Source organism: Chiloscyllium plagiosum, unplaced genomic scaffold, assembly GCF_037043375.1.
Source record: "Chiloscyllium plagiosum isolate Xiang-an unplaced genomic scaffold, Cpla_swu_hap1 HiC_scaffold_46, whole genome shotgun sequence".
Classification (NCBI taxonomy): domain Eukaryota; kingdom Metazoa; phylum Chordata; class Chondrichthyes; order Orectolobiformes; family Hemiscylliidae; genus Chiloscyllium; species Chiloscyllium plagiosum.
In genome coordinates this window covers 25909275-25925166 of record NW_028270184.1, presented here as the reverse complement: position 1 = coordinate 25925166, position 15892 = coordinate 25909275, and positions in this window count along the sequence as shown.

Sequence of the window (15892 nt, the reverse complement as noted above, 5' to 3'; positions counted from 1 at the left end):
GAGGGAGGGAGGCACACACACTGAGCGAGGGATGGACACATTCACACACAGCGAGGGAGTGACACATTCACACACACTGAGGGAGGGAGGCACACACACAGAGCGAGGGAGGGACACAATCACACACAGCGAGGGAGGGAGGCACACACACACAGCGAAGGAGGGACACACACACACACAGCGAGGGAGGGACACGCACACACACAGCGAGGGGGACACGCACACACAGCGAGGTAGGGACACACACACAGCGAGAGAGGGACACACACAGACACACACACACACAGCGAGGAAGGGACACACACACACAGCGAGGGAGGGACACACACACACACCGGAGGGAGGGACACACACACACAGCGAGGGAGGGATATGCACACACACAGCGAGGGAGGGACACGCGCACACACAGCGAGGGAGGGCCACGCGCACACACAGCGAGGGAGGGACACGCGCACACACAGCGAGGGAGGGACACGCGCACACACAGCGAGGGAGGGACACACACACACAGCGAGGGAGGAACACACACACACACAGCGAGGGAGGGACACGCGCACACACAGCGAGGGAGGGACACGCGCACACACAGCGAGGGAGGGACACGCTCACACACAGCGAAGGAGGGACACGCGCACACACAGCGAGGGAGGGACACGCGCACACATAGCGAGGGAGGGACACACACACACACAGCGAGGGAGGGAGACGCGCACACACAGCGAGGGAGGGACCCGAGCACACACAGCGAGGGAGGGACACGCGCACACACAGCGAGGGAGGGACACGCGCACACACAGCGAGGGAGGGACACGCGCACACACAGCGAGAGAGGGACACACACACAGCGAGGGAGGGACACGCACACACACACAGCGAGGGAGGGACACGCGCACACACAGCGAGGGAGGGACACTCGCACACAAAGCGAGGGAGGGACACACACACACCCAGTGAGGGAAGGACACGCACGCACACAGCGAGGGAGGGACACGCACACACACAGCGAGGGGGACACGCACACACAGCGATGGAGGGACACGCACACACAGCGAGGGAGGGACACACACACACACAGCGCGGGAGGGACACACACACAGCGAGGGAGGGACACGCGCACACACAGCGAGGGAGGGACACGCGTAGACACAGCGAGGGAGGGAAACGCGCACACACAGCGAGGGAGGGACACGCGCACACATAGTGAGGGAGGGACACACGCACACACAGCGAGGGAGGGACACACACACACACACACAGCGAGGAAGGAACACACACAGCGAGGGAGGAACACACAGACACACAGCGAGGGAGGGACACGCGCACACATAGCGCGGGAGGGACAGGAGCACACACAGCGAGGGAGGGACACGCGCACACACAGCGAGGGAGGGACAGGCGCACACACAGCGAGGGAGGGACACGCGCACACACAGCGAGGGAGGGACACGCACACACACACACAGCGAGGGAGGGACACGCCCACACACAGCGAGGGAGGGACACGCGCACACACAGCGAGGGAGGGACACGCGCACAGACAGCGAGGGAGGGACACACGCACACACAGAAAGGGAGGGACACACACACACACAGCGAGGGAGGGACACGCAAACACACACACCGAGGGAGGGACACACACACACAGCGAGGGAGGGACACACACACACACAGCGAGGGAGGGACACATTCACACACAGCGAGGGAGGGAGGGAGGCACACACACAGAGCGAGGGAGGGACACATTCACACACAGCGAGGGAGGGACACGCACACACAGCGAGGGAGGGACACGCACACACAGCCAGGGAGGGACACGCACACACAGCGAGGGAGGGACACGCGCACTCACAGCGAGGGAGGGACACGCGCACACACAGCGAGGGAGGGACACGCGCACACATAGCCAGGGAGGGACACGCGCACACACAGCGAGGGAGGAACACACACACACACAACGAGAGAGGAACACAAACACACACACACACAGCGAGGGAGGAACACACACACACACACACAAACAGCGAGGGAGGGACACACACACACAGCGAGGGAGAAACACACACACACACACACACACACACACACACAGCGAGGGAGGGACCCGAGCACACACAGCGAGGGAGGGACACGCGCACACACAGCGAGGGAGGGACACGCGCACACACACACACACACACACAGCGAGGGAGGAACACACACACACACACACACACACAGCGAGGGAGGAACACACACACACACACACACACACACACACAGCGAGGGAGGGACACACACACACACAGCGAGGGAGGGACACGCGCACACACAGCGAGGGAGGGTCACGCGCACACACAGCGAGGGAGGGACATGCACACACACAGCGAGGGAGGGATATGCACACACACAGCGAGGGAGGGACACGCACACACAGACACACACAGCGAGGGAGGGACACACACACACAGACACACACACACACAGCGAGGAAGGGACACACACACACAGCGAGGGAGGGTCACGCGCACACACAGCGAGGGAGGGACATGCACACACACAGCGAGGGAGGGATATGCACACACACAGCGAGGGAGGGACACGCACACACGCACACACACAGCGAGGGAGGGACACGCGCCCACACAGCGAGGGAGGGACACGCGCAGACACAGCGAGGGAGGGACACGCGCACACACAGCGAGGGAGGGACACGCGCACACACAGCGAGGGAGGGACACACACACACACAGCGAGGGAGGAACACGCACACACACACACAGCGAGGGAGGGACACACACACAGCGAGGGAGGGACACGCGCACACACAGCGAGGGAGGGACACACACACACACAGTGAGGGAAGGACACGCACACACAGCGAGGGAGGGACACGCACACACACAGCGAGGGGGACACGCACACACAGCGAGGGAGGGACACGCACACACAGCGAGGGAGGGACACACACACACACACAGCGAAGGAGGGACACATTCACACACAGCGAGGGAGGGACACATTCACACACAGCGAGGGAGGGAGGCACACACACAGAGCGAGGGAGGGACACGCGCACACACAGCGAGGAGGGACACACGCACACAGCGAGGGAGGGACACACACACACAGCGAGGGAGGGGCACATTCACACACAGCGAGGGAGGGACACGCACACACAGCGAGGGAGGGACACGCACACACAGCGAGGGAGGGACACGCACACACAGCGAGGGAGGGACACGCGCACACACAGCGAGGGAGCGACACACACACACACAGCGAGGGAGAGAAACGCGCACACACAGCGAGGGAGGGACCCGAGCACACACATCGAGGGAGGGACACGCGCACACACAGCGAGGGAGGGACACGCGCACACGCAGCGAGGGAGGGACACGCGCACACACAGCGAGGGAGGGACACGCACACACACACACACACACAGCGAGGGAGGGAGACGCGCACACACAGCGAGGGAGGGACACGCGCACACACAGCGAGGGAGGGACACGCACACACACTGCGAGGGAGGGACACGCGCACACACAGCGAGGGAGGGACACACACACACACAGCGAGGGAGGGACACGCGCACACACAGCGAGGGAGTGACACACACACACACACACAGTGAGGGAAGGACACGCACACACACAGCGAGGGAGGGACACGCACACACACAGCGAGGGGGACACGCGCACACACAGCGAGGGAGGGACACGCACACAGAGCGAGGGAGGGACACACACACACACAGCGAAGGAGGGACACACACACACAGCGAGGAAGGGACACGCACACACACAGCGAGGGGGACACGCACACACAGCGAGGTAGGGACACACACACACACACAGCGAAGGAGGGACACATTCACACACAGCGAGGGAGGGAGGGAGGCACACACACAGAGCGAGGGAGGGACACATTCACACACAGCGAGGGAGGAACACATTCACACACACCGAGGGAGGGAGGCACACACACAGAGCGAGGGAGGGACACATTCACACACAGCGAGGGAGGGAGGCACACACACAGAGCGTGGGAGGGAGATGCGCACACACAGCGAGGGAGGGACACGCACACACACAGCGAGGGAGGGACACGAACACACAGCGAGGGAGGGACACACGCACACACAGCGAAGGAGGGACACACACACACAGCGAGGTAGGGACACACACACAGCGAGAGAGGGACACACACACACAGACACACACACACACAGCGAGGAAGGGACACACACACACACAGCGAGGGAGGGTCACGCGCACACACAGCGAGGGAGGGACATGCACACACACAGCGAGGGAGGGATATGCACACACACAGCGAGGGAGGGACACGCGCACACACAGCGAGGGAGGGCCACGCGCACACACAGCGAGGGAGGGACACGCGCACACACAGCGAGGGAGGGACACGCGCACACACAGCGAGGGAGGGACACACACACACAGCGAGGGAGTAACACACACACACACACAGCGAGGGAGGGACACGCGCACACACAGCGAGGGAGGGACGCGCGCACACACAGCGAGGGAGGGACACGCGCACACACAGCGAAGGAGGGACACGCGCACACACAGCGAGGGAGGGACACGCGCACACATAGCGAGGGAGGGACACGCGCACACACAGCGAGGGAGAAACACACACACACAGCGAGGGAGGAACACACACACACCACGCACACAGCGAGGTAGGGACACACACACACACAGCGAGGGAGGGAGACGCGCACACACAGCGAGGGAGGGACCCGAGCACACACAGCGAGGGAGGGACACGCGCACACACAGCGAGGGAGGGACACGCGCACACACCGCGAGGGAGGGACACGCGCACACACAGCGAGGGAGGGACACGCGCACACACAGCGAGGGAGGGACACACACACACAGCGAGGGAGGGACACGCACACACACACACAGCGAGGGAGGGACACACACACACAGCGAGGGAGGGACACGCGCACACACAGCGAGGGAGGGACACACACACCCAGTGAGGGAAGGACACGCACACACACAGCGAGGGAGGGACACGCACACACACAGCGAGGGGGACACGCACACACAGCGATGGAGGGACACGCACACACAGCGAGGGAGGGACACACACACACACACAGCGCGGGAGGGACACACACACAGCGAGGGAGGCACACGCGCACACACAGCGAGGGAGGGACACGCGTAGACACAGCGAGGGATGGACACGTGCACACACAGCGAGGGAGGGACACGCGCACACATAGTGAGGGAGGGACACGCGCACACACATCGAGGGAGGGACACACACACACACACACACACAGCGAGGGAGGAACACACACACAGCGAGGGAGGAACACACAGACACACAGCGAGGGAGGGACACGCGCACACATAGCGCGGGAGGGACAGGAGCACACACAGCGAGGGAGGGACACGCGCACACACAGCGAGGGAGGGACACGCGCACACACAGCGAGGGAGGGACACGCGCACACACAGCGAGGGATGGCCACGCGCACACACAGCGAGGGAGGGACACGCGCACACACAGCGAGGGAGGGACACGCGCACACACAGCGAGGGAGGGACACGCGCACACACAGCGAGGGAGGAACACACACACACACAGCGAGGGAGGGACACGCGCACACACAGCGAGGGAGGGACGCGCGCACACACAGCGAGGGAGGGACACGCGCACACACAGCGAACGAGGGACACGCGCACACACAGCGAGGGAGGGACACGCGCACACATAGCGAGGGAGGGACACGCGCACACACAGCGAGGGAGAAACACACACACACAGCGAGGGAGGAACACACACACACCACACACACAGCGAGGTAGGGACACACACACACACAGCGAGGGAGGGAGACGCGCACACACAGCGAGGGAGGGACCCGAGCACACAAAGCGAGGGAGGGACACGCGCACACACAGCGAGGGAGGGACACGCGCACACACAGCGAGGGAGGGACACGCGCACACACAGCGAGGGAGGGACACACACACACAGCGAGGGAGGGACACGCACACACACACACAGCGAGGGAGGGACACACACACACAGCGAGGGAGGGACACGCGCACACACAGCGAGGGAGGGACACACACACACCCAGTGAGGGAAGGACACGCACATACACAGCGAGGGAGGGACACGCGCACACACAGCGAGGGGGTCACGCACACACAGCGATGGAGGGACACGCACACACAGCGAGGGAGGGACACACACATACACAGCGCGGGAGGGACACACACACAGCGAGGGAGGGACACGCACACACACAGCGAGGGAGGGACACGCGCACACATAGTGAGGGAGGGACACGCACACACACAGCGAGGGAGGGACACACACACACACACACACAGCGAGGGAGGAACACACACACAGCGAGGGAGGAACACACACACACACAGCGAGGGAGGGACACGCGCACACACAGCGAGGGAGGGACACGCGCACACATAGTGAGGGAGGGACACGCACACACACAGCGAGGGAGGGACACACACACACACACACACAGCGAGGGAGGAACACACACACAGCGAGGGAGGAACACACACACACACAGCGAGGGAGGGACACGCGCACACATGGCGCGGGAGGGACAGGAGCACACACAGCGAGGGAGGGACACGTGCACACACAGCGAGGGAGGGACACGCGCACACACAGCGAGGGAGGGACACGCGCACACACAGCGAGGGAGGGACACGCACACACACACACACACAGCGAGGGAGGGACACGCCCACACACAGCGAGGGAGGGACACACGCACACACAGCGAGGGAGGGACACGCACACACACAGCGAGGGAGGGACACACGCACACACAGAAAGGGAGGGACACACACACACACAGCGTGGGAGGGACACGCAAACACACACACAGCGAGGGAGGGACACACACACACAGCGAGGGAGGGACACATTCACACACAGCGAGGGAAGGAGGGAGGCACACACACAGAGCGAGGGAGGGACACATTCACACACAGCGAGGGAGGGACACGCACACACAACGAGGGAGGGACACGCACACACAGCCAGGGAGGGACACGCACACACAGCGAGGGAGGGACACGCGCACTCACAGCGAGGGAGGGACACGCGCACACACAGCGAGGGAGGGACACGCGCACACTTAGCCAGGGAGGGACACGCGCACACACAGCGAGGGAGGAACACACACACACACACACAGCGAGGGAGGAACACACACAGCGAGGGAGGAGCACACACACACACACACACACACAAACAGCGAGGGAGGGACACACACACACAGCGAGGGAGGAACACACACACACACACACACAGCGAGGGAGGGACCCGAGCACACACAGCGAGGGAGGGACACGCGCACACACACACACACACACACACAGCGAGGGAGGGACACGCGCACACACAGCGAGGGAGGGACACGCGCACACACAGCGAGGGAGGGACACGCGCACACGCAGCGAGGGAAGGACACGCGCACACACAGCGAGGGACGGACACGTGCAGACAAAGCGAGGGAGGGACACGCGCACACACGGCGAGGGAGGGACACGCGCACACACAGCGAGGGAGGGACACACACACACACAGCGAGGGAGGGACACGCACACACACACACAGCGAGGGAGGGACACGCACACACACAGCGAGGGAGGGACACACACACACACACAGTGAGGGAAGGACACGCACACACAGCGAGGCAGGGACACGCACACACACAGCGAGGGGGACACGCACACACAGCGAGGGAGGGACACGCACACACAGCGAGGGAGGGACACACACACACACACAGCGAAGGAGGGACACATTCACACAGAGCGAGAGAGGGACACATTCACACACAGCGAGGGAGGGATGCACACACACAGAGCGAGGGAGGGACACGCGCACACACAGCGAGGGAGGGACACACGCACACAGCGAGGGAGGAACACACACACACAGCGAGGGAGGGGCACATTCACACACAGCGAGGGAGGGACACGCACAGACAGCAAGGGAGGGACACGCACACACAGCGAGGGAGGGACACGCACACACAGCGAGGGAGGGACACGCGCACACACAGCGAGGGAGGGACACGCGCACACACAGCGAGGGAGGGACACGCGCAGACATAGCCAGGGAGGGACACGCGCACACACAGCGAGGGAGGAACACACACACACACAACTAGGGAGGAACACACACACACACACACACACACAGCGAGGGAGGAACATACACACACACACACACAGCGAGGGAGGAACACACACACACACAAACAGCGAGGGAGGGACACACACACACACAGCGAGGGAGGAACACACACATACACACACACACACACACACACACACACACACAGCGAGGGAGGGACCCGAGCACACACAGCGAGGGAGGGACACGCGCACACACAGCGAGGGAGGGACACGCGCACACACAGCGAGGGAGGGACACGCGCACACACACACACACACACACACAGCGAGGGAGGAACACACACACACACACACACACACACAGCGAGGGAGGAACACACACACACACACACACACACACACACAGCGAGGGAGGGACACACACACACACAGCGAGGGAGGGACACGCGCACACACAGCGAGGGAGGGACACACACACACAGCGAGGGAGGGACACATTCACACACAGCGAGGGAGGGAGGGAGGCACACACACAGAGCGAGGGAGGGACACAGTCACACACAGCGAGGGAGGGACACGCACACACAGCGAGGGAGGGACACGCACACACAGCCAGGGAGGGACACGCGCACACAGCGAGGGAGGGACACGCGCACTCACAGCGAGGGAGGGACACGCGCACACACAGCGAGGGAGGGACACGCGCACACATAGCCAGGGAGGGACACGCGCACACACAGCGAGGGAGGAACACACACACACACACACAGCGAGGGAGGAACACACACACACACACACAGCGAGGGAGGAACACACACACACACACACACAAACAGAGAGGGAGGGACACACACACACAGCGAGGGAGGAACACAAACACACACACACACACACACACACACACAGCGAGGGAGGGACCCGAGCACACACAGCGAGGGAGGGACACGCGCACACACACACACACACACAGCGAGGGAGGGACACGCGCACACACAGCGAGGGAGGGACCCGAGCACACACAGCGTGGGAGTGACACGCGCACACACAGCGAGGGAGGGTCACGCGCACACGCAGCGAGGGAGGGACACGCGCAGACAAAGCGAGGGAGGGACACGCGCACCCACAGCGAGGGAGGGACACGCGCAGACAAAGCGAGGGAGGGACACGCGCACACACGGCGAGGGAGTGACACGCGCACACACAGCGAGGGAGGGACACACACACACACACAGCGAGGGAGGGACACGCACACACACACACAGCGAGGGAGGGACACGCACACACACAGCGAGGGAGGGACACACACACACACAGTGAGGGAAGGACACGCACACACAGCGAGGGAGGGACATGCACACACACAGCGAGGGAGGGACACGCGCACACAGCGAGGGAGGAACACACACACACAGCGAGGGAGGGGCACATTCACACACAGCGAGGGATGGACACGCACACACAGCGAGGGAGGGACACGCACACACAGCGAAGGAGGGACACGCACACACAGCGAGGGAGGGACACGCGCACACACAGCGAGGGAGGGACATGCGCACACACAGCGAGGGAGGGACACGCGCAGACATAGCCAGGGAGGGACACGCGCACACACAGCGAGGGAGGAACACACACACACACAACTAGGGAGGAACACACACACACACACACACACAGCGAGGGAGGAACATACACACACACACACACAGCGAGGGAGGAACACACACACACACACACAAACAGCGAGGGAGGGACACACACACACAGCGAGGGAGGAACACACACACACACACACACACACACACACACAGCGAGGGAGGGACCCGAACACACACAGCCAGGGAGGGACACGCGCACACACAGCGAGGGAGGGACACGCGCACACACAGCGAGGGAGGGACACGTGCACACACACACACACACACACAGCGAGGGAGGAACACACACACACACACACACACAGCGAGGGAGGAACACACACACACACACACACACAGCGAGGGAGGGACACACACACACACAGCGAGGGAGGGACACGCGCACACACAGCGAGGGAGGGACCCGAGCACACACAGCGAGGGAGGGAAACGCGCACACACAGCGAGGGAGGGACACGCGCACACGCAGCGAGGGAGGGACACGCGCACGCACAGCGAAGGAGGGACACGCACACACACACACACACACAGCGTGGGAGGGACACGCGCACACACAGCGAGGGAGGGACACGCGCAGACAGCGAGGGAGGGACACATTCACACACAGCGAGGGAGGGAGGCACACACACAGTGCGAGGGAGGGACACAATCACACACAGCGAGGGAGGGAGGGATGCACACACACAGAGCGAGGGAGGGAGATGCGCACACACAGCGAGGGAGGGACACGCACACACAGCGAGGGAGGGACACGCACACACAGCGAGGGAGGGATACGCGCACACACAGCGAGGGAGGGACACACGCTCCCAGCGAGGGAGTGACACACACACACGGCGAGGGAGGGGCACATTCACACACAGCGAGGGAAGGACACGCACACACAGCGAGTGAGGGACACGCACACACAGCGAGGGAGGGACACGCACACACAGCGAGGGAGGGACACGCGCAGACACAGCGAGGGAGGGACACGCGCACACACAGCCAAGGAGGGACACGCGCACACATAGCCAGGGAGGGACACGCGCACACACAGCGAGGGAGGAACACACACACACACAACGATGGAGGAACACACACACACACACACAGCGAGGGAGGAACACACACACACGCACACAAACAGCGAGGGAGGGACACACACACACACAGCGAGGGAGGAACGCACACACACACAGCGAGGAAGGGACCCGAGCACACACAGCGAGGGAGGGACACGCGCACACACAGCGAGGTAGGGACACGCGCACACACAGCGATGGAGGGACACGCGCACACTCCCACACACACACACAGCGAGGGACGAACACACACACACACACACACACACAGCGAGGGAGGAACACACACACACACACACAAACAGCGAGGGAGGGACACACACACACACAGCGAGGGAGGAACACACACACACACACACACACACACACACACACACACAGCGAGGGAGGGACCCGAGCACACACAGCGAGGGAGGGACACGCGCACACACAGCGAGGGAGGGACACGCGCACACACAGCGAGGGAGGGACAGGTGCACACACACACACACACACAGCGAGGGAGGAACACACACACACACACACACACACACAGCGAGGGAGGAACACACACACACACACACACACACACAGCGAGGGAGGGACACACACACACAGCGAGGGAGGGACACGCGCACACACAGCGAGGGAGGGACCCGAGCACACACAGCGAGGGAGGGAAACGCGCACACACAGCGAGGGAGGGACACGCGCACACGCAGCGAGGGAGGGACACGCGCACGCACAGCGAAGGAGGGACACGCACACACACACACACACAGCGAGGGAGGGACACGCGCACACACAGCGAGGGAGGGACACGCGCAGACAGCGAGGGAGGGACACATTCACACACAGCGAGGGAGGGAGGCACACACACAGAGCGAGGGAGGGACACAATCACACACAGCGAGGGAGGGAGGGATGCACACACACAGAGCGAGGGAGGGAGATGCGCACACACAGCGAGGGAGGGACACGCACACACAGCGAGGGAGGGACACGCACACACAGCGAGGGAGGGATACGCGCACACACAGCGAGGGAGGGACACACGCACACAGCGAGGGAGTGACACACACACACGGCGAGGGAGGGGCACATTCACACACAGCGAGGGAAGGACACGCACACACAGCGAGGGAGGGACACGCACACACAGCGAGGGAGGGACACGCACACACAGCGAGGGAGGGACACGCGCACACACAGCGAGGGAGGGACACGCGCACACACAGCGAGGGAGGGACACGCGCACACATAGCCAGGGAGGGACACGCGCACACACAGCGAGGGAGGAACACACACACACACAACGATGGAGGAACACACACACACACACACAGCGAGGGAGGAACACACACACACGCACACACAGCGAGGAAGGGACCCGAGCACACACAGCGAGGGAGGGACACGCGCACACACAGCGAGGTAGGGACACGCGCACACACAGCGATGGAGGGACACGCGCACACTCCCACACACACACACAGCGAGGGACGAACACACACACACACACACACACACACAGCGAGGGAGGAACACACACACACACACACACACACAGCGAGGGAGGGACACACACACACACACAGCGAGGGAGGGACACGCGCACACACAGCGAGGGAGGGACCCGAGCACACACATCGAGGGAGGGACACGCGCACACACAGCGAGGGAGGGACACGCGCACACGCAGCGAGGGAGGGACACGCGCACACACAGCGAGGGAGGGACACGCACACACACACACAGCGAGGGAGGGACACGTGCACACACAGCGAGGGAGGGACATCGCGCACACACAGCGAGGGAGGGACACGCGCACACACTGCGAGGGAGGGACACGCGCACACACAGCGAGGGATGAACACACACACACACAGCGAGGGAGGGACACGCACACACACACACAGCGAGGGAGGGACACACACACACACATCGAGGGAGGGACACGCGCACACAGCGAGGGAGTGACACACACACACACAGTGAGGGAAGGACACGCACACACACAGCGAGGGAGGGACACGCACACACACAGCGAGGGAGGGACACGCACACACACACACACACAGCGAGGGAGGGACACGCGCACACACAGCGAGGGAGGGACACGCGCAGACAGCGAGTGAGGGACACATTCACACACAGCGAGGGAGGGAGGCACACACACAGAGCGAGGGAGGGACACAATCACACACAGCGAGGGAGGGAGGGAGGCACACACACAGAGCGAGGGAGGGAGACGCGCACACACAGCGAGGGAGGGACACGCACACACAGCGAGGGAGCGACACGCACACACAGCGAGGGAGGGACACGCGCACACACAGCGAGGGAGGGACACACGCACACAGCGAGGGAGGGACACACACACACAGCGAGGGAGGGGCACATTCACACACAGCGAGGGAAGGACACGCACACACAGCGAGGGAGGGATACGCACACACATCGAGGGAGGGACACGCACACACAGCGAGGGAGGGACACGCGCACACACAGCGAGGGAGGGACACGCGCACACACAGCGAGGGAGGGACACGCGCACACATAGCCAGGGAGGGACACGCGCACACACAGCGAGGGAGGAACACACACACACACAACGAGGGAGGAACACACACACACACACAGCGTGGGAGGAACACACAAACACACAAACACACAAACAGCGAGGGAGGGACACACACACACACAGCGAGGGAGGAACACACACACACACAGCGAGGAAGGGACCCGAGCACACACAGCGAGGGAGGGACACGCGCACACACAGCGAGTTAGGGACACGCGCACACACAGCGAGGGAGGGACACGCGCACACACCCACACACACACACAGCGAGGGACGAACACACACACACACACACAGCGAGGGATGAACACACACACAAACACACACACACACAGCGAGGGAGGGACACACACACACACACAGCGAGGGAGGGACACGCGCACACACAGCAAGGGAGGGCCCCGAGCACACACATCGAGGGAGGGACACGCGCACACACAGCGAGGGAGGGACACGCGCACACGCAGCGAGGGAGGGACACGCGCACACACTGCGAGGGAGGGACACGCACACACGCAGCGAGGGAGGGACACGCGCACACACAGCGAGGGAGGGACACGTGCACACACAGCGAGGGAGGGACACGCGCACACACAGCGAGGGAGGGACACACACACACACAGCGAGGGAGGGACACGCGCACACACAGCGAGGGATGGACACACACACACAGCGAGGGAGGGACACACACACACACAGCGAGGGAGGGACACGCGCACACACAGCGAGGGAGTGACACACACACACAGTGAGGGAAGGACACGCACACACACAGCGAGGGAGGGACACGCACACACACAGCGAGGGGGACACGCACACACAGCGAGGGAGGGACACGCACACACATCGAGGGAGGGACACACACACACACAGCGAAGGAGGGACACACACACACACAGCGAGGGAGGGACACGCACACACACAGCGAGGAGGACACGCACACACAGCGAGGTAGGGACACACACACACACACACACAGCGAAGGAGGGACACATTCACACACAGTGAGGGAGGGAGGGAGGCACACACACAGAGCGAGGGAGGGACACATTCACACACAGCGAGGGAGGGACACATTCACACACACCGAGGGAGGGAGGCACACACACAGAGCGAGGGAGGGACACAATCACACACAGCGAGGGAGGGAGGGAGGCACACACACAGAGCGAGGGAGGGAGATGCGCACACACAGCGAGGGAGGGACACGCACACACAGCGAGGGAGGGACACGCGCACACACAGCGAGGGAGGGACACACGCACACAGCGAGGGAGGGACACACACACATAGCGAGGAAGGGGCACATTCACACACAGCGAGGGAGGGACACACACACACAGCGAGGGAGGGACACGCACACACAGCGAGGGAGGGACACGCACACACAGCGAGGGAGGGACACACGCACACACAGCGAGGGAGTGACACGCGAACACATAGCCAGGGAGGGACACGCGCACACACAGCGAGGGAGGAACACACACACACACAACGAGGGAGGAACACACACACACACAGCGAGGGAGGAACACACACACACACAGCGAGGGAGGAACACACACACACACACACACAAACAGCGAGGGAGGGACACACTCACAGCGAGGGAGGAACACACACACACACACACACACACACACACACACACACACAGCGAGGGAGGAACACACACACACACAGCGAGGAAGGGACCCGAGCACACACACACTCAAACAGCGAGGGAGGGACACACACACACACAGCGAGGGAGGAACACACACACACACACACACACACACACACACACACAGCGAGGGAGGAACACACACACACACACAGCGAGGAAGGGACCCGAGCACACACAGCGAGGGAGGGACACGCGCACACACTGCGAGGGAGGGACACGCGCACACACAGCGAGGGATGAACACACACACACAAGCGAGGGAGGGACACGCACACACACACACAGCGAGGGAGGGACACACACACACACAGCGAGGGAGGGACACGCGCACACACAGCGAGGGAGTGACACACACACACACACACAGTGAGGGAAGGACACGCACACACACAGCGAGGGGGACACGCACACACAGCGAGGGAGGGACACGCACACACAGCGAGGGAGGGACACACACACACACAGCGAAGGAGGGACACACACACACAGCGAGGGAGGGACACGCACACACACAGTGAGGAGGACACGCACACACAGCGAGGTAGGGACACACACACACACACACACACAGCGAAGGAGGGACACATTCACACACAGCGAGGGAGGGAGGGAGGCACACACACAGAGCGAGGGAGGGACACATTCACACACAGCGAGGGAGGGACACATTCACACACACCGAGGGAGGGAGGCACACACACAGAGCGAGGGAGGGATACAATCACACACAGCGAGGGAGGGAGGGAGGCACACACACAGACCGAGGGAGGGAGATG